Raw genomic sequence first — 25954 nt, 5'->3', positions numbered from 1 at the left:
ACTGTGGCTGTGGGGAGCCCTCACACCTCCCCCTTCTCTGGGAGCACTGGGCCCAGGATGGCGCTCAGAACCCATCAAAAGCTGGAGGGGACAGTGGGTGGGGGCAGTGCCCGTGATGGTAAGGTATGAGGAGGACAGCAGAGTTAAGGACAGGGAAGAGGTCACACAAGCAGGAGGCTGCAATGCTGGGGCTGATCCTGGTGTGGGCTCTGTCCACTCCTAGGATGCCCCTCCTGGGCTGCGCCGACCACTCTGGACAGCTGCCTTAGGCCGGCAGCGCCATTTCCACAGGCCAGCCGGCCCCTGGTTCTGCATCTGAGGCTGTCCCTGGCTAGATGTGGCTGTGACCAGCCCAGCCCTACCTGGCTGGCGGGAGGCTCTGCACAAATCCTGGGAGCGGGAAGGTGGTGACAAGAGGTGAAAGGGCCTGAGTCTGGAGTGAGGCTTTGGGAGGAGGGGATGGGGAAGCTTAGCTCAAAATAGCGATGGGGGAAGGGTGTAAGGGGTGGCCAAGTGCCAGAAAAGAAATCTGATCTGCCTAGGCCAGTGAAATGTTGTAGTCAGCAGTTTGGGGCCACTCCAGCAGGAGCCCGGAGCTAGGGCTCCCACTGCTGCCTGGCAAGAGGCTGCAGGTCTCACTTCCAGCCCCAACTCCGTCCTCACATCAATCACCTCCTCTCTCCGGCCTCGAACTCATCTGGCCAGGGAGGGATAGAAAGAGAAGCAAGCTTTCCACCTCTGAGAACTTCCCTAGGGAGAGCATTGGAGCTTGCAGGGCTTAGGAGGCCATGGTGGCCACAGACTGGAGCTGACGGTCCAGTCAGCATCCATTGTGTGCCGGTGCTGGCCATGTGCCAGACTTGGAGGTAACTTCATTGTAACCCTGTTTCCAGATGAGGAAATGGAGGCCCAGAGAAGTGAAGTCACCTGTCCAAGGTCACGAAGCAAGTAAGTGGCAGGCCTTGACCCCTGGTCTTTCTGGCTGTTGTTTAATTCCCTCACCACTGAGTGAGATATCTGAGGTCCAGAAGGCCATGGAATGGATTTAAGGTCCATGTGGCAACTGTGATCAGGCAGAGCAGGGGCTCTTCCCCCACAGGGTGGGGTCCTGCAGAGGAAGAGCTGCTCTCATGTGACTTTTCCATGGGGCCATGGGGAGCAAGCAAGCCTGGCATTTCCCACCCCTGCAGCTCAGGCTACAGGTGACCCTACTTCTTTTCCAACCTGGGGACTGGAAAATCATTGCAAAACTGACCCTTCCCCACTGATCCCAAGGGCAAGGGTGCTCAGTGCAGGTGGCTCTGCAGGAGGCAGGATGATGTAGTGCCCCCAAATGGTCAGTTCCCCTTCCCAGGCCCTGGGTTCCTACAGCTCTAAAACCCTCACAGCTCCTGCTATGTGCAGGGTTACCTCCACCAACCCTTCCACCCTCTCTTAATCTCTACAGATGAGGAATTCAAAGCACATAGAGGTTGGGCGATTTGCCTGAGGTCACACAGCGGGAAAGCAGCAGAGCTGGGATCCAAACCAAGACCTAGCTGACTTCCATAACACCACATGCCTGATGTTCTTCTGGCCATTGTCTGTGGGAAGCTCCACATGACAATAATCCTGCTGGCGCCCTGAGAAGGGAGGAAAGGGAGCACAAATCCACTACAGGAAGGGGGGTGGCTGGTGCTACTCATTCTCCCACCTACCTTTGCACATCCCAGCCCCAGTACCTGACATACCCTGTCTCCCAACCAAATCCAGTGAAAGCTGCACTTCCTCCCCTGATGGTTCTGGAAGCTTCCTTGACTGCCCTGTCTGCAGGGACTCCTCTGGTCTCTGCCCCATGTGTGCTCATTTTGTCACTCTCTGGGCCACAGGCCCCCCAGGAGACACAGGGCCCACACCGCACCAGCTGTAGGAAAGTAGTACACACACTCCTGCCTCCTGCACACACACACGTCCCCTTTGCGGGGTCTGAGCCAGCTCCTGCAACATGCTGATGTGGTGGTGAGCCAGCCAGATGCAGGACCTGCCCTCCCAGAGTGCCTGTCCCAGAGGACCACCGGTGTGGGAGCTGGGCGGAGAAGGCAGTGTGCTCACTCTCTTGTTCAGTCAGTGCAGTGATGGTACCACACACAGTGGCAGGAGTATCGGCCCATTTTCCTCACCAGGAAGCAAAGGCTCATTCCAAAGCCACACAGCTATGAAGTCTGTGTGTGTCTTCCTGACTCCAGATGCCCAAGCTCCTGATCCCAGAGCACAGGCTGCTCTTCACTCACACTTGAGCACGTATCAGAACCATCTGGAGCTTCATCATAATCCAGACAGCTGCCCCGACCCCTGCAGTCTCTGAATCAGTAGGTCTGGGGTGGGCCTAAGAATCTGCATCTGTAACAAATTCCTGGGTGGTTCTGATGCAGCTGTTCACTTTGCAAACCACCACCCTAGAGGATACTGATCACGGTCTGTTAAAGTAGGAGTGTCAGATACTGTCTTTTCCACACTGCCCCCACATGCCCATTTTACAGCCTAGGAAACTGAGGCACAGAGAAGGCAAGTGACTTGCTCAAGCCAAGTTAGGGTCGAGCTGGGTTGGCTGCAGGACAGTGAGGCTGCTGGGCTAGAGAAGGGTAACAGCCTGGCATGGGAACGAAGGGCCATTTCTTTCAAAGCAAGACTGGTGGTGGTGGCGGTGGCGGTAGGGTGCTGGGGGAGGGTTGCTGGCCTGGCTCTCCTGGCCCAGCCCCAAACCTGTGACTCCTTGCATCTGGAAACCATCACAGGGAACAATGATCGCGGGGCAGGAGGCCTGGCTGCTTGGGGGCTCTGGCCCCATCTGCTCAGGAAAGCAAAGGCACGCAGGGCCCGCAGGCACCTCCTGCCCCCACCTCCATTGCTGGTGTTTGCCTTGGCACTGGCACATGTGGCTCTCAACGGGCCCAGCTGTAGGGAAAAGTCAGCCCCTGAGCTGCAGGCGTGGGGGCTGGTGGCCAGGTTGGGTGCCCAGAAGCCTGGACAGAAGCCAGCAGACCCTAACTTAGCTCCCTGCTGTGCCTGTGAGACCACTGGCTCATTAATATGGCTTCCTAGGCCTTGGTTTCCCTACAGGGAAATCAGGGACTGTGCTGGCTAGACTGGCTGCTGACTGTGTACTGGCATGCATCTGACCAACTTAATGCATGGGCCCAAATTGTCCCCAGGGGTCCCGCTTGAATTCTACAGGCCAATGGGGGCCAAACAGCTAGCCGTGGAGTGGGGAAGGCACTGGGGTAGCTGTCACTATGCATGCTCCCCTCACCTGCTGCGAGGCTCCCATTGGGGCCCTCAACAGATCCGCATTGGGTATGCACTGTGTACAAGGCACAGGAGCAGTGTGGGTAGCGAGATGGGTGTAACCCCAACTCCCATCAACTTACAGCCAGGAGGAGAAGGAAACACAGCAAGTGTCTCACTCAGATCAGCAGTCATGGCGAGAGCTGTGAGGGAGTGGGGTGCTGTGGTCCACACCCATGGGACCCTCCTGCAGAGAGGAAGTCACACAGCAGGTGCATCCAGGGCAGTCTGGACATTCCCAGCCTCTGATGTTTCACAACTTAAACTGCTTTAAGATGGACGTTTCTTACCTCCTTTTCATTCCCCCCATCCCAGCCCCAACACTGCTATCAACAGGCTCTGTGACCTGGGATAAATCCCTTCCCTGCCTGGGTCTCAGTTTCCCTATCTCTCAATGAGCGGATGGGGCAGAACCAGGAAAGGCGAATACTTCATTTTGTGTGTCCACGCCAATGACTTGAGAGCACCGTGTTGAGGATTCTGCAGCTGCATCCAAACTCGATAGGCAAGAACAGTGCGGTGTGGGTGATGCCCACTTCACCATGGCTGTGGGCTGGGCGTGGCAGGCACATGACTGTGTTGGCATGACTGGGCTGGGTGACACCAAATGATCATTCTAGTGTAAGTGTTCCACCAGCAGACAGCACATAGGCCTGAGAAGCAGACAGAGTCTGAGTCCTGGCCATGGCTTCCTCCATCTCTGGGCCTGTAACAGATGCTAGCTCCTACTCTGCTAGTGCCACATGGGTGCGGTGCCTTCAAAGTATGACCCTGGCTGCAGAAGCTCTTTAGAACCGTGACTTTTCCTCCAGGAAGCCTTCCCTACTAGCCCTCCCGGCAGGCAACTCCCCGCCCCCCAACAGCCCCTTGTACTTTGTGCCTCTCGGTTTGTGTTTCTGTCATTGCGTCCTCAGGCCTCTCCTCAGGGACAGAGACCATGTAGCACTCCCCTCTGATGCCCTAGGCCCAGCAGGGAGCCTCTGGGGAGGAGGTGAAGGACAAAGTGACCATTTGGGCATTGCCATCAGCCCGAGATATGTAGCTGGAGGAGAAAGGCAGAAGGGGCGGGGAGGCATGGGGAAGGGGGATGGGCAGCAGCCTGGCAACTTCCTGGACAAGCATGCCAGCCGATGCTCCTGGTCCTCAGTGTGCCTATTGTCCCTGATGGTCCAGGGAGCCGGCTCAATAGGGTCTCTGTCCCTCCCTGAGCAGGCCGGCCTGGCTCAGCGGCATCCCACCCGGGCAGCTGGGAGGCGAGGGCCGACACTTCCTGTCCCCACTGTGAGTGTTTAGAGGGACAGGGGGAGGAGGGGGGCTCCCAAGACAAGCACCCATCTGTGTCCCCCAGAGAAGAGCTGCCCAGCTGGGGGAGGAAGGAGAGTGGCACTAGGATGTGCTCAGCTCGGTGCCTCAGCCCATTCCTGCCAACCAGTTCCTCCTTTGAGCTGGAGCTCTCAGGAGGGCCACTCTGACCCTCCTGCTCTTCCTCACACACATCCTTGCTGCAGCTCAGGGCCTCTGCATGGCTGTTCCCTCTGCCAGGAATCCTCTCCCCCAGATCTCCATACTGTTTGCTCCCTGCTTCACTTGCTTCTGTTTAAGCTGTCATGTCCTCAGGGAGGTAGTGCCTGACAACCCTATTTGAACATGACCTAACACCATACATAGCACATCCATCTGTGTCTATTTCTTAACTGTCGCCCCACAAGCATGTCTTTCCTGTTCACTATGGTATGTCCCCAGTGCCTGGGGCAGTGCCTGGTACATAGTAGGTACTCAATAAATATGTGATAAATGAACAGATAAAAGTAACACACTCGAACACTGATCTACACATGGAGGGATGTGCTCAGGAAGAGTGGAGCCCTGTGTTTTGGGAGCATATGACCAGCGTGGCTACAGAGAAGGCCATGGGGCAGAGCCAGGTGGAGAGGCTTCTGTGTGGATGCAGCAGTTTGTTCAAATGGCTGGGTGACAGGAAGCACGGAGGACTTAAGGCTTAGAGGCCAGCAGAAGCCAGGCAGTTGAGTTTTAGTCCAGGAGTAGTGGGAGTCAGGGAAGGGTTTAAAATTGGGGGTGGCAAGGTCAGCCTGACATTTCGAGATGCGTGTTGTGGGGAGAATGGATTGAGTGTGTGTGTGTATTGCGGTGGGGGGGAGGCTGGGTGTGAGGGCACCAATGGAGCCTGCTGCCACACTGTTGGGCAGAGGCAACGATGTGGCCTGGGGAGGGGTGGTAGACAGCTGAGCGGCTCCAGAGACAGGCAGGAGGTGTAGTCAACAGGACTCGGGTTAGCCTTGCGGGGGGGAGAGCGAGGGCTCAGGAATGACTCCGAGGTCCTTCTGTGGGGTCCAGGCCAGGTGTTCCCCTCTTGGCAGGTGACAGTCCTGACTCTGATTGTGGGCAGGGCCAGAGCGGGGGAGGGGGGTGGCTATGTCCTGTGGCTGGCAGTCATGAATGAAAGGAGGAAAAGCCATCACTGGGCATCAGGCAGCGGTGATGGATGGAATGGCCTCGTGATAACTCTGCTCTGGCTCCTGCCCTTGGCAGCCACCTATAAGCACGGAGCACCTCAAAGCTGACATGGAGGTGGGACCGGAACCCTGGCACAGTGCTATAGCCACACACACACACACACACACACACACACGCACGCACACACGCATGCACACACACACACACACACACACTCCCTTGCAGTTGAGCAAATAGGCAGGAAGGGCCACACACACACACACACATACACACACACACACACACGCACACACGCACACACGCACACTCCCTTGCAGTTGAGCAAATAGGCAGGAAGGGACACACACACACCCACACACACACACACACACACACACACACACACACACACACACACTCCCTTGCAGTTGAGCAAATAGGCAGGAAGGGCCAAGCTAGAAATGGCCAGGCTGCGTGAACACAGGCTACCAAGGCAGGCCCGGAGATTTCCCCACTGTTCCAAGTTGCCTGCCAGACCCCAAAATGATTCTTCAGAGCCAAGGAGGAGGATTCAACAGAAGAGGTGTTGAGTCTATAGGAAAAGAACCCCCAGGAGGGAGGGGATGGAACTGAGACTAGAGGGCAGGACAGCCTAGGCCCTCGTGTGGCTCAGCCTGCACAGTGTGCCCCTTTCACACACGCAGCACGCACACAGCATGACTGCCACAGTCTTGTTTCACTTCCCAATGGCCCTCCACTTACCACGGGAGAAGGCTGAGGCTAGGGGAGGCCAGGTGACCTCTTGCACCACACAGCCCATGGGGGGCAGGACAGAGCTCAGGCCTCCTACACCCAGGTCCAGTGCTAGGGGAGAGTCTACACAAACACAGAAGGGCCAGGCAACTTCCAGACAGCTCTCCCGGCATGTCCTGGTTCCACCATGCTCTGGGCAGGGGCCTCCTCACCCTGGGACCCATTCATACCACTTTGAGAAGTCCTCTCAACCCCAGAGGCCTGCCGTGCCACGCCACGCCATAGGAGAGGGCTGTCCAGCCACATCCCTAGGAGTGCATGTTCCTCCCCAGGGTGGTGCCAGGATCTGTCCCTCCCAATCCCATGCAGGAACCTGAGACAAGTCCCTGGAGCCCAGCTGCACGTGCTCCTGACTGGACCCTGACTCCTTCTCCCTCCCATGCCTGGCTCCCAGCACCCAGAATGCCGGAATCTGAGGAGTGGGAGGGACCACCTGGGAAGTCTCGGCACGTGGCAGCCCTGGAGCTCCTTGCTCTGCCTACCCAGGGGACATAGAGCCTGTGTCCTGAATTGGGCCTGGTGGGCACAGGGCTGCAGTGTGCATGCATGCACGCACACGGGAACGACACATGGGTGTGCCCCCCACACGTACTCCCTGCATGTACCTTAGGATGGCCTGCCAGTTCCATTTTAAGTCAAGTGACAGGGAAGCAGGTGGTCCAGAGCTCCTTAAACCTGCTCCAGGACCCCAAGGGAAGCAGAGCTTCCCACTCACCCCCACGTCCCTGCGGCTCACAGCAGCGCGCATCAGCGTGAACCCCCATGTGAGCGTGCACAGGTGTGTCAGCAGGGCATGTGTGCTCGGGAGCTCCGTGTAGGTGCGTGTGGCTGGGCAGAGCCCCTACTCTACACCCCTCTGCACAAGCCTCGTGGGTTGGAGGTAGGGCCAGGGTCTGGATGTCTAAAAATGATAAAAACAGCCACATAGAAAACTAGGAGAATCATGCTGAAAGAGGAGAAAATGCAACCATCCTTATCTCTTCTGGAAAATGTCTTTCTAATTCCCTGGCCATGGCCTGCCTGTGGTCATGTGGGGAGGTGACCATCATCCATCTTGAGGCCCTGCATCCTCATCCAAAGGGAGCTCTGTTCGTGCAGTCCTGGAGACCTGCATTCGAATCCTGACTCTGCCATATACATATTGGCAGCAAGAGCTTGGGGAAGTTTCCGAATCTCTCTGAGCCTTAGTTTCCTATCGTTCAAGAGGGCATAATAACATCCATCAGGTGGGCAGTTAGAAGCTCTAATGAGGTCATGAGCGCAAAGTGCTTGGCACATGGTTGGAATTCAGTAAGCAGCAGCCATCCCGTCGTCATCACCATCACCACCATCATCACTGTTACATGGCCCCTTGCCTAAAATCTCAGGTGTCCAAGGCTTTTAGACTCTTTCCCCTCTACCCCAGTGACTTTCTGAAAATCCAGGAAAGTTTCTGAAATCCATAATCTCACCCCCTGAGTGAATATAAGTAAGTCTACTCAGTTTCCATCAACAAACACAAGCCCTTCCTCCAAGACGGGCCCTGTGCTGAGTGTGACGAGCTGGCAGCGGATGTGACCAGCCTCGGTCCCCTCCCAACGGTCAGGTTTTCCCATACGGGATCTCATTTAATTCTCACAGTAACTCTGAGTTACAGGCCACTGGACCCCACCACTGAAAGAACAGCGAGGTAAAGGCACTTTCTCAAGGTCGCACAGTGAGCGAATGGCAGTGTCTCTTCCCAGCCCACCCTCTGCCTCCTGGCCTCCGAGCCTGGCGTGCACTGGCACATGGCGGGCACCAGTCCTGGCGGAGTGAAATGGAAGACTGTGTGGTCTGGCAGGTGGGAAACGGCCCAGGGAGGTCATGTGGGCGCAAGGAGAGCCCCTCCCGGGCCTGGTGAAGTCCACGGGCTACAGGCTTCAAATATGTCATCCTGAGTCACGGGGCTGGTCCCTGTCACTTTAGGGAGACCTAAACATTGACTCAGTCCTATAGAAGGCCAATGGTTTTGTGCAAAAAGCCAGGCCTGGGAAAGCTGGAAAGAACCATGCGCTAATAGCAGGGAGTTAGGAATCCTGGGTTCTGGCTCTATCCTCCTTCTGGGCCTCAGTTTTCCCATCTGGAATGGGGGTATGTGTATAAATGAGAAAGAGAGAGAGAGAGAGTTTTTAGGGCGGTGCTTTGGACGTGAGCGCCTCTAAAGTCTAAGCCAAATATGACCCTCCAGGAATTGACAGCTCTGCGGTGAGACGGGGCTGATGCGAGGAGCGCTAAGAGATGTTGCTGCACGTCCAACCTGCAGCCCTTTCAGCTGCGTGGTCAAATGTGCCCCTCACACTTGACTCCCTTCCACTCTTCCACTGCCAGGGCACAGAGCTTGATGGGGTTTCTGCTCTCCCCTCCCCCATTCTTTCCCCCAAGACAGGCCCTCCAGGCCAAGGAGGGGAGGGGGCACATGTCCAAGCTTACACAATCACCACCTTGTCTCAGGGAGACAAAGGCCAGTCCCTGGGCCTTGGCGGCCAACTGCCCAGATGGAATGACAGATCACAGAGTTGCTGAATTTAGAGTTTTAAAAAATGTTAGTGCCACAATAGCTTAGATTCTTGGAATCTCTAGAATTCAGGATAATAATGTGTTCTCATCACAGATACAGAGAACCTTCATTTCAAAGAACAATAACAGCACATTGGAACACATGTGGAAGGATTCAGAATCACGTAATTTAGATATAGAATGATTCTAGAACCTCGGATTTTTTTTTTAAATCAAAATTCAGAACAACCAAGTATCAGAATGATCCAGTGTGGAAAGCCTAGCTTCCCAGAATAATAAGACTACAATCACACTATCTAAGATATCTGGGATTGAACTTCAGAAGGTGTTAGAAGCAGGAACCCCTGAAACGTTCATTTCCACGTCTCACGGTACCTTATAATCTTGCGTTCCTGGGACCTCAGAAGAATAATGGTTTTGCTCACTTGCAACTCCCACGCGCTCACACCCTACCTCTGTGCCACACCATTTCAGAACTGGGCAACACCTGGAGAGCTGAAAAAATGCCATGGCCACGTCCACCCTAGATACACTGAATCAGAACTTCCAGCACCAAAAAAACCCCAAAACAAAATGAAACTTTAAAAAAGCCCCAGGTGTTTCTAACGTGAGACCCCAGTTGAGAATCACGGATCTGGTCCAACCTTGCCTCTATATTATAGATGGGGAACAGGGACTGCAAGTAATTGGCCCAAGAACACACAGTGGTGGTCCCCAGCTTCTACAAGGTCAGGCCCCTACTTGCTCCCTCTGAATGGATCCCTTTAGCTCCAGGGGTCCTGTCCCCAACTCACTGCATCTGCCTCAGAGGACCCCTGGCACAGGGGTGTTCCTAGTGGTCTTGGGCAGCAAACAGGCCAGGACAGAGGAGATTCGGAGAGGTGCTAGGCTCACAAAGCCAGCCCCTCCATGCTCAAAGCCTTCCAGGTTGCTTGAAGGAAGGTCTGCAAAGGTTATCAAGATCAATTCCCAGCCTCTGGGAGGCCTGTAATGGAGAGAGGCTCCAGGCACAAAGAGTCAGAAGCCAGGGTCACTAGCTTGCTGTGTTGCCTCAGACAAGTCACCTAGTCTCTCTAGGTTAAGAAGGTCTCAAGGCAAGAGGCTGGACAGAGAACCTCTGGGAATCCCTTACGGCTCTGCCTGCTGACCTCACACAACACGGCCATGCATTTAAGAGGATGGGAGCCCTCAGTGTCCTCTGCTGGCTGTTCATCCTTGATTAGGAAATTGCTTTTTTTTTTATCAGATCTGAAACATTCCACCTGCAAGTTCAGTCCTTTGCTCTCCTGCATGAAGATATAGACTCTCTGGGCACAAATGCCCTTTCTTGCTCAGAGGAACCCCCCAGGTCTTCTGCACCGTGGCTGTCCTGTCCCCGCCCCAGGTCTGGCTGTCCTTGCTGATTCCAATGGGAGCTGCACTCCCAAACACACGGGGTGACCTCAGCAGAGGGTGCCTGAGTGACAGTGGCTGCTCAAGGCTCTGCCCAATGTCAATGCTACACTGATGCACTCATGACTCCTAAGCAGCCTAGCAGGGCAGAGGTCTGGCTGGACCAGGCTGTTTCCTCCAATGAGATGGGAATTTCCAGCCTAGAACCCCTATCAGGCTATATACAGAAGGCCTAAAAGGAAGCCTCCAGGAATGGGGAAGTAGGAGCCAGGGTATTCCTAGACATGTGTTCCCCAGACCTTAGCATGCCAACGATTGTGACCTGGGTAGCTTGTGAAAACACAGATTCTGACTCAGCAAGTCTGGGGTGGGGCCCAAGGTTCTGTGTCTCTGATAAGCTCCAGAACTGCTGCTGCTGCTGGCCCACGGGCCACACTTTTAGGCAAGCCTTTAGATGTTCATCAACAAAAATCTTTTTATTCCTAAGAACCTTTTACTTTTGTTCAGCTTTGCTTGCAATTCATTTCCAGCTCTGTGAGTTCATGAGAGCCACACAGCAGCCCTAAGGGACAGGCTGGATGTGTATTGCTGGGCCCACTGCACAGAAGGGGAAACTGAGGTATAGCAAGGTCAAGGGCTTATTCAAGGTCACCCAGCTGGCTATGTTCCTTCCTCTTAACTCCCCTGTGGCTGGTTAAAACCAAATACCTTGGCAATGGGTGGTCTCACCCAGCCACTCCTCAACTGTGTAGGCCTAAGGCCTCTAGAGGGTCTCCAGGGGACAACTGGTGAACTGTACTGTCTACTGAAATGGATCCCTATGGCCTGAGTTGGTGGAATGGAATGAGGGGGATTAGGAATCAGGCAGGTCATAGACGGAAATCCTAGCCATGCCCCTGGCTCCCGTGTGATCCTGGGCAGATCCCTTGATGTCTCTGAGGATATCGATATTGTGTAAGGACTCAGCACCATCCCTGGTACATGGAGGATGCTCCATCGACATGAGCTCCCTGCCTTCCTTCCCTTCCCTACATCCCAACTGAGTCTTCTTCATTTCTTCCGCCCTTCCTCACATGACAGCCCAGCCTCTGAAGCAAGACTATCTGGGAATGTATCCAAACTGTATGGCCCTGGGCAAGTCCCTTACTCTTCTGTGCCTTAGTTTCCTCCTCTGTGCCCAGCACAGAGGGCTGTGGGAAGATTGAAGGTGCCAATAAGTGTAAAGTGCTCAGAGCAGGCCTGGGACATAGCGAATGCTCCTGATGAGGGTTAGCCATGCGCTGCTAGTACCGCCTCTGCTATGAGTGAGCTCCGGCTCCGTGCGGGCACTGTGGCAGACACTGGGGACACAGTGCTGAAGCAACAGCCAGGGCTCACATTTGCTGAGCACTCACTATGTGCTAGGCACTGTGCTAAGTGATTTCCTGGCCGTTCTCCTCCCCCTGAGGTCACAGTCAAAAGAGAACACAAAACACCAAGCTGGTTGTGCAGGGCGTTTTGGGAACACAGAGGCAGGAGGGACTGACGCATGAGGAAAGCTCAGAAGGCCTGTGGGAGGAGGGGACTCGTGGCCCTGTCTGAGATTCACACTCCCCAGCAAGATGCGGAGGAGCTCAGGCCTCTGTCATCATGCTCACCACCTTGGGGATACCCCCTCCTCCTTACCATCACCCAAGCCTGTGGGAGGAGAGACACTGGCTCCGACACAAAGCCAGAGACCCTCAAGGATGCAGAGCAGGGAGGAAAGCCTGACTCCTGCCTGGGCCTGAGCACAGCAGGTACCCAGTGCATCCTAGTGGACGGGTCCCTCTCCGCTCTTGTGGGCAGGGAGGGGCAGTGGGAAAGGCTGGGCCCTGGGGTCAGACTGACTTGGCATGATCCTAACCAGATGTGGGACCATGGACAAGTTACTCAACCTCTCTGTGGTGCTCTGTTACGAAAGAAAAGAAGAAAGGGAGGATGGAAGAGAGAGATGGAGAAAGAGAAGGTGGACAGATGGACCACAGGCTACTTCCAGGCTGGAGTGAGAATCCAGTGAGCAAGTGAGATGAAGGGGCTCTATAAGCCTGGCCTGTGGGAGGTCTGATTTCTCCCTCTCCCCACCCCCCTCTATGGGCATCTCTTCCCTGCACCTGCTGCTGCCTTCTCTGAGGTACAAACCTTGGAATGGGGGGCCTGTGGGGAGGGGAGCCAGACCTGAATGGCAGGCCAGGTCAGCGGTGCCATGACCCTTAACTCAGCGGTTGGGCCCTGGCCACCTTGTCCCACTGGGCCACCTCCAGACAAAACCACAGGGTGCAGGAGGGACCCAACGCAGGCTCCGTCCCGGGTGGCCCCACCCCAGACGTGGTGGGAAGGGAAGACAATGCCATCACAGACATGCCTGCCAGACCCCAGGCAGCCCTTGGGCTCACTTGCTCACCTACAATCATTTCAGCAAGCGTGGCGCTCACTGGCAGTGGAGCAAATGGTACAGGTGCACAGTTTTCCAAGTGCATTTGCCTGCTGGATCGCCTCTGGATCTCTTAGAAGTCCTGAAAGATGGGCTAGGGGCTGACCCCACTTCACACATGAGGGGGCTCAAGGGCAGGGCCAATTTGGCCAAAGTTGAACACCTACTGAGTGACAGGCCTCAGACAAGAGCTCAGGACCTCAAAAGCCCATGCTCCCTCTGCCAGCCAAGCAGACACAGACCCTGCCTGGGAATGACCTCGGGGAGTAGGAAAGAGGCTTGTGCCAGGATCGGCCCCAGGCTAGGCATGGCGCAGCAAGACAGGCTAGGAGCAAGCCCAGGGGGTGCAGAATGGCACAGGGGGATGCCCCACAAGAGAGGGCACATTTGGGCTGAGCTTGGAGAAGATGGGCAAAATGCGAGTGAAGCACAGGCTAAGTCCTGGGGGTGTGAGAAGGCTCGGCAGAGCTGAAATGGCAAACAGCAGGGACACCTCCTAGGGCCCAAGGCAGGGCAGAATGGAGCCCACCCGATGCGGGGCATTCCTTGTCCTCCAGGGACTAGAAGGGGAGGCAGCACAGGTGAGAAACCACCGAGGGTCTGAGAACCAGGTCCTGGGGTGGGGGTGCTGGTCATGAAAAGTGGGGTTCAGAAAGGAGAGCCCTGTGGGCCTGGGAAGGCTGGGGAAGACTGTCAGGAGGAGGTGGGTTCATGCTGGCTCTGAAAGGCGGGTAGGAGGAAGAGATCAGGTAAAGGCACACAGGCTGGGAGCACAGCGTGAGCAAAGGCATGGAGGCTGGAGAGCCCCAGGCGTGCATGTGCATGTATATGCATGGTTAAGTGGCTGCTGGGCTGGGGAGGGAAAAGGTAGGAGCAGGTCAACGCCTGCTGCCCCCCAGCCATCCCAGGCAGCTTCCTCTTCGCCTCATGCAACCCTCAGACCAGACTCATGCACCTCACTGTACACACGAGGGCAGATGCGGCTCAGGAGGCCCAGCAGTCTCACAAGCGGTCCTAACAGCGAGAGCTACCACGTACCGAGTGCTTGCAGGATGCGAAGCACTGGATCAGCAGCTTGGTCCACACCTTTCCCACAAACGCCCTGCAAGGTGAGTGCACCCATTTTACAGATGCCTGGGAGAAGTTGTGCAGATGGTCAAGTGATCACACAGCCGAGAAAGAGTAGAAGTGAAGTCTGAGTCCAGCTCAGGGAGACTCATCCACCCTGGGCTTTCCCATCCTCTTTGAGGTTGAGGGGACCTGGCCGGAACCTTCTACTGGACCTTCAGAGCCAGCTCCACCCTGAGCTACTCCAATACAAAAATAAGCCACGTGAGAGATACAGACCAAGAGCCTGGAATACTGGAGGCCCTTGGAGGTGAGGAATTAATGAGTGAGTGAGTGAGTTCTTCCAGCATTCAGAGGAGCTTGGAGAACAGGAGAAATCAGAAAAGGCTGCCTAGAGGAGGTGACACTGCCCAAGGATGCTACTCAGCCCAAGGATGCAATTGCTCTGCTCCAGTGCTCCATTCACTAGGACTTGCAGGTACTTCAAGACCAAGGACAGGTCCAGGCTCCCAGGCTCTGCCAACATCCCTGTCCCTCAGGGCCCAAGGGCAGAGGATCGAGACAGTGAGGCCACTTATACACGGAGATTCCTGGGGGCTCCTAATCACCCTGTGTGATCCTTTTAAAAGGAGAACTGGCAGCTGCGGATGTGAAACTGGCCCTCCTAGGCTCTTTCCTGCCAGGCGCAAGACAGCAGGAAGGATGTAAAAGTGGCTACCCCATGAACCCCCACGCCCTACACCCCACCCCTCCTTTCCCCCACCCCCGCAGCTGCTCTTGCTGGTCTGTGCCAGGGCAAGCACTTGGCGAGTCTGTCCCTCTGCCTGGGCCAGAGCGGAGCTGCCAGCCCACAGGAAGGTGGGCACCTTCCAGCCACGCCCTATCGCCCCTCCTCTTGGAACACCCATCCTAGGCAGAGCAAAGTCTCCAGAACTTGGTCCTCGAAGCCAACCTGGGAAACCCAGTCATCAGAGCCTCTCTCTGTCCCCTCCCAGGGCTCCTGAGAAAGCACAACCTCGTCACCTGGCCTCCCTGCAGTCCATCCCAGAGGCAGCCCCCTCTCAGGGCAGGAGGGTGGGAAAGGAGGACCAGAGCCCCCTCTGTGGACCCCCACATCCCCGAGGCACTCTCTCAGACCTCTGGAACTTCTCAAACCAGTTTGAACGGCTGAGTTGTGGCATAAAATAATGACAGTAATTAATAGAGTCCTAACAGTTAACACTTAAGAGTGTGCCAGGCACTCTTATAAGCACTTCAGATAAAATAAGTCATTTAGCCTCACAACATCCCACGAGGCACGATTTTTTAATATCTTCATTTTACAGAAGAGGAAACCGAGGCCTAGAAAGATCAGATCGACTTTCCTGAAGGCACACAGCCAGCAAGAGGCGGCGCTGGGGTGGAATGCGGGCAGCCTGGTGGGGCAAGGACAGGGCCATGGAAGGGACGGAGGAGAGACTCGAGCTTGCCACGCTGGGTTTGGGGTACCACACCAACATTAGCACCCACGCCAAAGCCACCACCCGCCAAACAGCAGGCACACGCCCCCACCAACACCCCTCCCAGCTAACACTCTCTGAGCACTCATGACATTCCAAGTCTGTGCCAAGCGCCAGAAGGCCACAGCTCAGTCAGCAAGCCCAGGTCCAGAGAGACCCCTGCAGTGCTGCTCAGTGTGCCCCTGTCCTGGGCCCAGTCCTTCCTCAGTGGGACCAAAAAGCAACGCTGTATGTCCTCCCTCCCTCGCTTCCTCCTTCCTCCCTTCCTCCCTTCCACATGTTTTACAACAAGGGTGGCAGCAACATCACTTTCTGGCTGGTTCCACTGTCTGACATTAAAAGGGCTTTTTGTCTGCAGCATTATCTTTCTGTCCCTCCCTTCATCTCTCCTTCCTTCCTTCCTTCCTTCCTTCCTTCCTTCCTTCCTTCCTTCCTTCCTTCCTTCCTTCCTTCCTTCCTTCCTTCCTCCCTCCCTCCCTCCCTCCCTCCCTCCCTTCCTTCCTCCCTCTATGACATTTTTAAATGTGCAGTCCTAATCTGGGTGCTATGAGAAAACCTGTTTCCCCACCAGTACACGGATGGGTCTGCACTAGCCAATGGCTTTAAGCCTTTTTAGCCAAAGAATCTTCCCTTCACATGCACTGTAATACGTGAGCTAGACACAGGGAGGCTGCCCTGGTGGAAGGCAGGGGCCAGGTCCCCCAGCTGGCCCACCACACTCCTCATCCTCTACCCCCATGCCACTCAGCTCTAGGCTCCAAGAAGCTTCTAGTCCCAGCCCAAGGTTCTGCAGGGGAAATCCTGCATATCCTCAGTCCCTCTCTGCCTGAACCCTCCCCTGGCTCCAGCCACTCTGGCCCCAGAGGACACCCAGACCTGCAGTGATGTCAGGGCTGGAATGAGGGGTTGGAAACCCCAGGCAAGAGTCAGACATGGCTGATGGTCTCAACCCTGCTTGATGTCTTCAGACACCCCACAACCCTCAGGGACCAGCCTGCTCTGGGGAGGGTTGGGGAGGGGTGCCAGGGGCTGGGTCCGAGGGCCGCAGAGACCGGGGCAGGGGAGGAGGCCTGAGCCAGCCTCTTCTTTCCCCTTGTCTCCTGCCCCTCCCCCAGGAAGACCCTGAAACTATTTACATCCCACCTCTAAGGTTTCAGCTGTTCTAGGACTTAATTCTCTCCCTGCTCTATTTTTCTTCTTCTTTTGCAATCTCCGAGAAACTCGAGCTGCCAGATGGGTGGGGGCAATGATTGTTTTTTGTCTGACATCTGGATTTTGTTAGCAGCCCTGGGCATGCTGACTCAGGAATGGCAACTCCCCTGGGCTCAGGCCCTCCCCAGACCCTGCACAGTGCCCGGTTCTTCGCTGGACACAGGAGGTACAGGTGACAACACCCCTCAAACCTCTCTCAAAGGAGTACCCTGTACCCTGCAAGAATGTCTTGGGAGTGGTGGAAGCTGAGGGCTTAGAGAATTTCTGCTCCCAGGTTAGTGCCTCAAGGGTGTCCACCAGGCTGGGCGTGGCTGGGCTGACCCCAGAGGGAGGGCTCAGGGAAAGGATGTAGGGTCCTGGGTATATGGACCCCACCCCCACCCCAGCCTCCATGCCTACAGAGGTACTGAGTGCATCATCAAGGCAGAGAGGCCTGCACCAACCCTGAATTGCTGATACACTTTGGAGATGAGGAAAGGTAGCCCAGAGAAGTCAAACGATTTGCCCAAGGTTGAACAGCAGCTAAATGGCAGAGCTGGAACTTAAACCCTGGTCTTTGGATTATAAATTTGAGGCTGTTTCCTTTGACCTCAACAAGATATCCCCCTTACCAACATCAGGGTCCTCACTGTTGGCACGTGGGTCCTCAACCCTGTCTGAGCTTCAGAGGAATAATAATATGTGGAGTTTTCACATCCTGTCATCAGAGTGGCCCACAGTGGCCACCCAATCTAAAGCAGCCCCCAGACACTCTGCACGGCTGCATTATGACCTTCCTGGGCCACAGGCACTTCTGCCTTCATGCACCCCTTCCTCCATAAAAAACTATTAAAAACGATATTTACTGATTATGTTGGTGGAAAGACAAAAATCCGGGCTAGATTCATAATTACATATTCTCTATTATTATGTTTATTTTTTCTTCTGGTTATAAAATAAGTGAATATGGAAACGTTTCTCTGGAGCCCCTAAAAGTCCCGTGGGCCCCAGGCACTGCCCCTCATGAAGAAGTCAGCCCAGCACACTCCAGCAAAGCACTCTGACGTTCTTCATGTGGTCCGGGAGCCCCGAGTTTCTCATGGATTATACATGCTATCTGACTTCACCCACTAGGGCAGAAGCTCCGAGAGAGTGGGAACCTCTCCTATTTTGCTCATTGTGGTGTCTTCAAATGCCTACTATGTGTTTGGCACATAGTAGGTGTTCAATAAATATGTGCTGAATGCATAAGTGAAAGGGAGCCTATCTTCTCATGCAGGTGTAGTTGCACCCCAGTTAGTGGCACCCCACTTGCCCAGGAGGCCACCTCAGAGATCTGGGAGCCCTCCTTGGTAGTTTCTCCCCCTTCCCCTCCCTGGTTACCATGCCCATAGATGACACTTTCTCATAGTCTCTGGAATTTGTCCTCTCACCTCCAACCACTGCTCACCCCTGCCTCTTGTCTGGTCTTGTCATCTCCTAGCCACGCTCCAGGCTGGTTTCCTCAGCAGTCTTGCCTCCTCCGGCCAGCCTCCAACCTGCTACTAGCATGATCTTTCACAATGCCAATCTGAATATGTCACCTGAAACCCTCTTGGACAGCTTCTCCCTGCCCTCCAGATAAAGTGCAAGTTTGCGCAGCTTGGCATGCAGGCCCTTGTCCACCTGTTCCTGCCACACCTCCCACTCCTCCCCTCAGGAGTGCCAGTCATGCCAAGGGCTCGTGGTGGCCAGAAAGCATACTCCCATTATACACATGCTCGCTTGGAAGCCTTCCCTACCCCAGGCAGCTTCCTCTCTGAGACCCCCCATGAAGCCCCAGGCAGAGCTGGTCCCCCACAGCAAACCTCAATTGCAGCTCTGGTCACCCAGAATAGCCCGTGTTGTTTCCATCTGTTCTGCTGAAGACAGGGATAGGCCTAACCTAGCATAGGCCTGGAGCATAGTTGGCGCTCAGGGAGGGCTGGGTGATGGGAGCACCTCCTGCGCCTTGCTTTGTCCTGGACGGACTGTTTGTCCTGGGCACAGATGTGGCGCCGCACCAAGCCCCACCACAAACACACATACCCATCAGGCAACCGCAGCTGGCTCGGAGCAAGACGCTGCCGCTCAGGTCCCCACAGTCCTTCCCCACTAGTGTGCAGAAGCCAACACGACATACTCAGGTGACCCTGCAGGCAGGCCCAGCAGGTACCAACTGTGCCTCTCTTGCAGCCAGTGGCTTTTCCACTGCCACCACAGCTGACAGTCCCAACCCTCCCCTGACCTCCCTGACTGTACTGGGGCAGCAGACACCCTGAAACTGGACTGATGGTGGAATCACCATTTTGGCCAGACCAGACCCAATATACCCACACTGTCCTTGTCCCTCTTTATTTCCAGCAACCCATATTCTTAAAGAACCCTGACCTTCTGGGAATGATAGTGAAGGTCAAAGTCTGGATACTAAGGGCAATGGCAGGACATGATTGAAAAAGCACAGACTCTGGAATCAGGGGGACCCAAGTTCCAACCTCGCTTGGATATTCACTAGCCGTGTGACCTGGGGCAAGTCACTTAACTTCTCTGGGCCTCAGTTTTATCATCTGGCAAGTGGGGATCACTATAGCACCTACCTGAGAGAGGTGTTATAGCATTAAATGAGCTAATGCATATAAAATGCTAAGCTCAGTGGTGAACTCAATGCTTAGAGGCTGTTACTATTGTTGTTAATATTATTATTACCCTTGGGCTGGATGGCTGGCACACTATGTGTAAACAGCAGGGGCTGGTTTTTCAAGAACCAAGTAGTTGACACTCTTGGCTCCTAAGACTTCTTGGACCAGGGGTGACACTGGCTGGAGATGGACGCTGGCTCAGGTACAGCCCCAACCTGCAAGGAGGAGCTGCTGTTTGGTGACATTTGGAATTTGTCTCCAGCACCTTCTGCCTCTAATTTAGAGGTTCCCAGTCTTCCCACAGTGCCCAATCCACCTTATATTGCTAGAACATATGAGAGGCTTCATCAGCCTGAGGAACTGAACTCTTGACACCTCTATCCTACTCTTAAGGTTGGAAAAGAATCGACTAACAGATTACCAGCCCCTGGCTCCTGTGTCCCACCGCCAAGGCCACTGGCAGTGCATGCTTTAACCTTACTTTTACTGCTGCCCTCCTCAGACCCCTGGGGCTCCATGGGCAGTTTCAGGACCTAGGTAGGGCTGGCCTAGGGTTCTGCACATTCCACCCCCAATTAGATCACTGAAGATTTAAAAAGCATTTAGCTCATTTAAAAATCATTCCACAGAAGGAGAGGAGATAAAGGAGCAGAAATAATATTTGAAGAAATAATGAATGAAAACTTCTCAAATCTGATGAAAAACTAATCAATACATCCAAGCAGTTCAAGAGACTCCAAGTAGAATAAACATGAAGGGATCCACAAACAGAGCAGCATAGTAAAACTACTGAAAGTCAAAACAAGGAGAAAATAGAGCTATACAGGAGTAACATTTCTATATCTCATTGGAACTAAGTCAGTATAAATGTGAAGCATATTCTGGTAAATTAAGATGTATACAATGAGCCCTAGAGCAATCACCCACTAAAGAAATAACTCAAATATAGCTAAAATATAGTAAAAAAAAATCATTAAAGAAATTTAAAGGTTACATTATAAAACTCATGCAAAAGAAAATAATGGAGAAGAACAAAGAAACAAAAAAGACATGGCAATTTAGTGGAAAAAAGTAAAATGGCAGACCTAAATCTGACTACATTAATAATAGCATTAAATGTGAATGAATTAAACAATTCAATCAAAAGGCAGGGATTTTCAGATTGAACAGCAAAGAACAAGATCCAGCTACAGTTGTCTTTCAGTATCTACAGGGGATTGGTTCCAGAATCCTTCATGGATTCTAAACTGTGTGGATGCTCAAGTCCCTTATATAAAATGGCATAGTACAGTTTCACAGATATGGAGGAACACATGCCTTAGATTCAAATACATAAACTAATTGAAAGTAAAAGGATGGAAAAAGATCATGTAAACAGCAAGGTGGCTATACTAATAACAGAGAAAATAGACTTTAAAGCAAGCAAACAAAAAAAGTTAATACAGATCAAGAAGGACATTTATTTTATAATGATAAAAGGATTTATCCATCAGGAAGATATAACAAGTACAAGCATAGGCGCCCCTAATAACAGTGCACCAAAATAAATGAAGCGAAAACAGACAGAATTGAAGAAAAAATAGACAATTCAACAGTAATAGTTGGAGACTTAATATCCCCACTTAAAATAATAGACAGAAGAACTAGGCAGACTATTGACAAGACAAGAGAAGACATAAACAACACAGTAAACCAACTAGACCTAACAACATCTATAGAACAGTCCACCAAACAGCAGCAGAAAACATGCTTCTCAAGTGCACATGAGACAATCCCCAGGACAGACCACACACTAGGCTCTGAAACAAACCACATAAATTTAGAAGGATTGACATGATACAAAGTATGTTTTCTGACCACAATGGAATAAAGTTAGAAATCATTCAAAGATATTTGGGAAATTCAAAAATATGTGGATATGAAACACTACTAAGCAGTGGATCAAAGAGGGATCAAGGGAAATGAGAAAATATCCCATGAGGAATGAAAATGAAGACGCAACATACAAAAATGCATGGGATGCAGCTCAGAAAGAAACTCATAGCTGTAGACATCTACATTTAGGAAGGAAGAATTATGTAAAGTCAATAACGTAACCTTCCACCTAAAGAAACCAGAAAATAAAAAGCAAACTGAAGAAAACAATAAAGACTAGAGTGGAGAACTGAAAGCAAAGACCTGAAGAGATGTTTCTAAACCCATGTTCATCGCAGCAATATTCACAGTAGCCAAAAAGTGGAAGGAAGCAACCCACGTGCCCACTGATGGACGAATGGATAAACAAAATGTGGTATATCTAGTACATATAATGAAATATTACTTGGCCTTAAAAAAGAAACAAAACTCTGACACCTGCTACAACATAGATGAACCTTGAGGACATTATGCTGAGTGAAATAAGCCAGTCAGAAAAGGACAAATACCGTATGACTCCACTTACATGAGGTGCCTAGAAGCAGTCAAGTCCATAAAGACAGAAAACAGAATGGTGGCTGCCAGGGCTGGATGAGGAGGGGAAGAGGGGAAGTTAATGGGTTCGGAGTTTCAGTTTTGCAAGAGAAAAAGAGTTCTGTGGATCAGTGGTGATGACGGTTGCACAACAGTGATAATATATTTAATGCCACCAAACTGGCTAAAATGGTAAATTTTATGTTATGTATATTTTACCACAATTAAAAAAAGATTAGAGTGGGAAGTAATAAAATAGAGAATAGAATAACAATAGAGGAAATCAACTAAGCCAAAAGTTGGTTCATTGAAAAGTCCCATAAAATCGACAAACCTTTAGCTAATTGATGAAGAAAAAAAAGAGAGAAGACTCAAACTACAAGAATCAGAAATGAAGGAGGGAGGGGGGAGGGAGAAGGGAGGGAGGTTTTGGTGATGGGGAGCAATAATCAGCCACAATGTATATCGACAAAATAAAATTAAAAAAAAAAAAAAAAAGAACTGAAGGAGGGAGACATTATTACCAGCCCTACAAAAATAAAAAGAGTTATAAAAGAATACTCTAAACAACTGTATGCCAATAAATTAGGTAAATCAGTAAAATGAACAAATTTCTAGAAATATACAAACTATAGTAACTGAATCAAGAAGAAACAGACAATCAGAAAGACAAGAGATTGAATTAGTAATCAAAAATATACCCACAAAGAAAAACCCAGGCTCAGATGGCTTCACAGGTTAATTCTACCAAACATCTAAAGAAGAATTAATACTAATTCTTCATAAGGTCTTCCAGAAAATAGAACAGGATGGAACATTTCCAAAATCATGGGAATTGATACATGCTACAACATTGATGAACCTTGAAAACATTATGCTAAGTGAAAGAAGCCAAACACAAGATCACATATGATTCTATTTATATGAAATATCCAGAATAGGCAAATCTATATATAGAAAAGTAGATAAGTGTTTGCCAGGGGATGGAAGATCAGGAGGTGCTTCCTAAATAATATGAAGTTCCTTTCTGAGGTGATGAAAAAGTTCTATAACTGATTATGATGATGTCTGAACAACTCTGTGAATATACTAAAAATCCAGTAGTGCATTGAACTTTCAAAAGGACAACTGGGATTACTAGAAGCAGGAAGGGAGGGATGGGTAAAGGGCTACAAATAGCAATGACAGTGTATATTATTGAGTATAATAATTATTCTGATGTGAGTATCACATATTGCATGTGGGTGTTGATATTCAACTCTGTACCCCACAGAAATGTACAATCAATTTTGTTACAATAAAAAAATACTAAAAATCATTGAATTGTACACTTTAAATGAGTGAATTATCTAGTAACTAAATTATATCTCATTAATGCTGTTACCAAAAAAAAAAAAAAAAGGATTCTGCTTTTAAGTATTACACATGTTGAGACCTTACATAATATTTCATTTGAAACACAGTTTTCCTTCCGAGATTTATAAAGCCTTGTGAACCCATTCCTTCCTTCAGGAAGACTTGTATTGAGCACCTGCTGTGTGAGGCACTGTGGGCTGGCAAAGGGGTCAGACAGCAAGAGGCGCAGAGACGAATCTAGCCCAGCACCTGTCCCTGGAGTCTGTGCTCAGGAGAGGGGTGGATGGCATCCGATTAAATTTCAGGCTGCCAAAATATCTAGTACCTTGCCAGGTGGGTGCATTCTTCATAGTGACCCAAAGGAGAAAAAAAATAATGCTAGCCAACATTTAATGAGCATTCACTGCGTGCTGGGCACTTTCCGTGCAGTTTCATTGTGTCCTCACAACACTCCCGTGCTAGGGCTCTCATTAGCCTCGTTTGTCAGGTGACGGCACTCATGCTCGAGCCTCCATCCTCCCACCACTTGCCAGGGAGGGCCTCAGGCCCTCAGGAGTCCTGGACAGAATCAGGTTTGGAATGGGGCCAGGAGAAGTCTTCAACCAGCTCAAGGGAGAAACTGAGGCTCCACAGACCATGGGGGTCTCAGCTTGCTGTGGGATGAATGCTCAAGGGGGCAGATTACACCAAGGTACCATGACTGGAGTTCTCGCACACGGCTGCCCTCTCCTGAGCACTGCAGCTCTCTGAGACTGTCCCTTCAACCGCAAAATGGGCTACTACTCCTACTTCTGCCAGAGAGTTAAGAGCCCTCCACAAGATAATGATCTCCATAAAGGCAGAGCCAGTGTCAGCACTGTGCTGGAAGCCATGAGGGACCCTCTGCCCCAGTCTGGAGGGAGGGCAGCACGTGCACGTGCACGCGCACATGCACACGCACACACACACACGCACACACACACACACACACACGCCCCTTCGCCATCCCCCCCATCTCCCCACCTCCAGCTCCGCATCCGCTGCCTTGGGATGCTGGTCATGCTGTGGGAGGCCCTGCTGCCCTTCTCCCAAGCCCATCTCCTCTGGGAAGCTTTCCCAGGCTGCAAGCCCAGAGTGAGTGCACCCCGTGAAGCCCCCCCAGAGCCTCTGTTGGTGCCTGAGTGTCACCTGCCTGCCTGGGTTAAAATCCCAGCTCCTCCAGTGACCAGCTCAACAATGCTAACTGAGCAAGCTCCTTCCTTGCTTGGAGAATCTGTTCCATCACATAAAATGAGGCTAATGAGGGCACTTGGCACATGGGGTAGTTGAGCACATTGAATGGTTACACTAAATGCTCACAGAGTGCACTCAGCACAGTGCCCTGCCCGTCTCCCCCGTCAGTGGGGCTAAATCCTGTTCCACCCACTTCACAGGCTGTAGGCAGGAGATGGCGGAGGAGAAAGTTTGCGAGGTGTTGTGAATGACTGTGTGGACATGAGCTGAAAGCCCTGTGCTGGGGGCTCAGCTGGGGAGAGCATAAGGGGCTGCTGACAGGGTGGGTTGCAGGCGTATCCTTGAGAACCACCCAGATCCTGAGCTGCTCGTTTGCCCTCATCCTACCCAGAGAGCTCCTGGGACATGGGGGGCCTCATTCTCTGCTGAGATTTCCTCATGCCACTACATATGCTGAGGGGTCGACAGGCCCACTGGGGTGTGGAGTCTCAAAGAAAGCCACCAGTGGGTCACCTCCTGCTATTCAGGGCCTGAGGCGGGGGAGCACATGAGTCACCTGTGATCTTACTAAAATGCAGGTCCAGTAGGCCTGAGCTTCTGCATCTCTAACAAGCTCCCAGGGGGCTCTGATGCAGCTGTGCCCAGGCCTCATGCTAGGTGGCAAGGACCTGAAGCACGGCATGCCATTTCCAAGAAAGGTTTGAGTGTGCAATGAGCAGCAGGCACGTCGTGGCCTCCCATTGGTACTGGAAGGACCCAGCCCCACCCAACCACACCCTCAGCTTGCAACATCTGGAGGGCAATACTGCCTGAGCTTTCAGAGTTTCCAGGATTCCATTTCCATTACATACTTGGATATAAAAAGTAGTAGCACATTATTAAAAAGATTGGAAAATAGTAAAAAATAATAGGAAAAAAATTACTGATAATCTCACACTGCATTGAAAACAACTGCTAACCTCTCTCCCCGGGACCCCAAAGCCATGGTTATCAGTGAGTCAGGGGTCATCTCATGAGTGGGCTCTGCCCCCATAGCAGGTGGGAGGTGCGGCTGTTCCCGACACCCTCCATCTCCTGGCCCCTCCCACCCCGAGAGAGGTGCCCAGCCCCCTCGGGCCTGAGGCCTTTGCCCAGACTTATCCTGTGGGCACAAAGTTGAGGCCAGGGCCTCCTCCCCCTCCCACACAGGCAGCAGGCTGAGGAGGCAGAGATGGGGTCCAGGGGAGGGATGCACATCTGGATTCCTGGCCCGGAGCCCACATTCCTTCCCTGTGAGTGTGAGGAGATGGAGCCTCCCAAGAGCTGTGAGGAGGCGCTGGACCGTCCTCCCCACTGTAACAGGACTCCCCCAACCCTGCAGGAAGACTGAGGGGATCTTGAAGGCCAAGAACACCCTTTGGGGGCCCAGTATGGGTCCACGATCCTCCACCCAGATTGCTGACAAACCAGCATGGGCCCAGGCTGGGCCTCTGTCGTGTCCACACCAGCCAGCCTTGCCTCAGAAATACCAGAGGGCCTCGGGGCCACTCGCTGGTGCAGGGGCCCTGGGG

At 52.5% G+C, this 25954-nt stretch overlaps 1 protein-coding gene across 2 annotated transcripts in view; it reads right to left on the bottom strand.

Annotated features, from left to right (window-relative positions):
- Window positions 1-25954, bottom strand: part of ZCCHC24 (zinc finger CCHC-type containing 24) — a 61237-nt gene that overhangs the window by 22822 nt on the left and 12461 nt on the right. The window lies entirely within an intron of this gene.

The sequence above is a fragment of the Cynocephalus volans genome, chromosome 7 (assembly GCF_027409185.1).
Source record: "Cynocephalus volans isolate mCynVol1 chromosome 7, mCynVol1.pri, whole genome shotgun sequence".
Lineage (NCBI taxonomy): Eukaryota > Metazoa > Chordata > Mammalia > Dermoptera > Cynocephalidae > Cynocephalus > Cynocephalus volans.
The sequence above is the reverse complement of the archived record's forward strand: the minus strand, read 5'-3'. Positions and strand labels throughout refer to the sequence as shown.